Here is a 904-nt window from a genome sequence, read left to right as displayed (position 1 = left end):
AATCAAAAAAATATAAGCAAAAAAAATTAGAAAAAAACTTCAAAAGAAAGTAATTCATAAAAAATATAAAGATAATAAATAATAGACAAAATTACATAATGGTCCCTATGGCTTTAACAAATTACATAAACGGTCTCTATGACAGGAAGGGTAAATATGTAATTTCACAAATGACTTAACTGAAAAATTTAACACTGTTAGCCTAAATGACCGTCTTTGCAACATTTTGAAACCAGAAGTACGATCTATGCAAAAAATTCGTCATAAGGACTAAAGTTGGTCTATTCTGTCTACCATAAGGACCATTTATGTAATTTTGTCTAACTTTAGAAAAGTTTGTCAAGATATGTACAATTTTGTTCCTTGAAACCAACGCATTTTGATGACAAAAAGCTTAACGTATTTGTATCTCAAAAATGGAGTTGTATAAGATCAGTTATCATGTTGCATAGATGGATGTTCCAAACAAAAGAATAGTAGCTTTTTTTGCAACCAGGAGGAAAGACGTAAATTGAGTAATATTGTTTATCCGAAGTCGATGTACAAAAAGCTTTCATAGCTCAGTTGGTTAGAGCACCCGTTTAGTAAGCGGGAGGTCTTGAGTTCGACTCTCAATGAAAGCAATTTTTAAATTTTCTTCCTTTTCCACTTTGACTTGCTCCCGTATTTGTGAAAAAAAAAAAAAAAAACATAATGGATTAATGGGTCAAGATTATTATAAACGTGTACTTTTTTTACTATCCTTTTTTTAGTGAAATCAAACCTATATAAGTAATCATTGTATTTACCAAAAAAAAAAAAATCATCCGGTAACTTTGAGTACATCCCAATCTTCTTTGAATTTCACCTGATAGACATGTCCTTTGAGTACATCCCAATCTTCTTTGAATTTCACCTGATAGAC

At 30.3% G+C, this 904-nt stretch overlaps 1 non-coding gene across 1 annotated transcript; it reads left to right on the top strand.

Annotated features, from left to right (window-relative positions):
* Positions 1-549: 549 nt before the first annotated feature.
* TRNAT-AGU (transfer RNA threonine (anticodon AGU)) lies at positions 550-623 on the top strand. Its single transcript has one exon. It is a non-coding gene; the product is annotated as a tRNA-Thr (tRNA).
* Positions 624-904: the final 281 nt, after the last annotated feature.

The sequence above is a fragment of the Lactuca sativa genome, chromosome 9 (genome assembly GCF_002870075.4).
Source record: "Lactuca sativa cultivar Salinas chromosome 9, Lsat_Salinas_v11, whole genome shotgun sequence".
NCBI lineage: Eukaryota > Viridiplantae > Streptophyta > Magnoliopsida > Asterales > Asteraceae > Lactuca > Lactuca sativa.
This window is presented reverse-complemented; position numbering and strand designations above follow the sequence as displayed.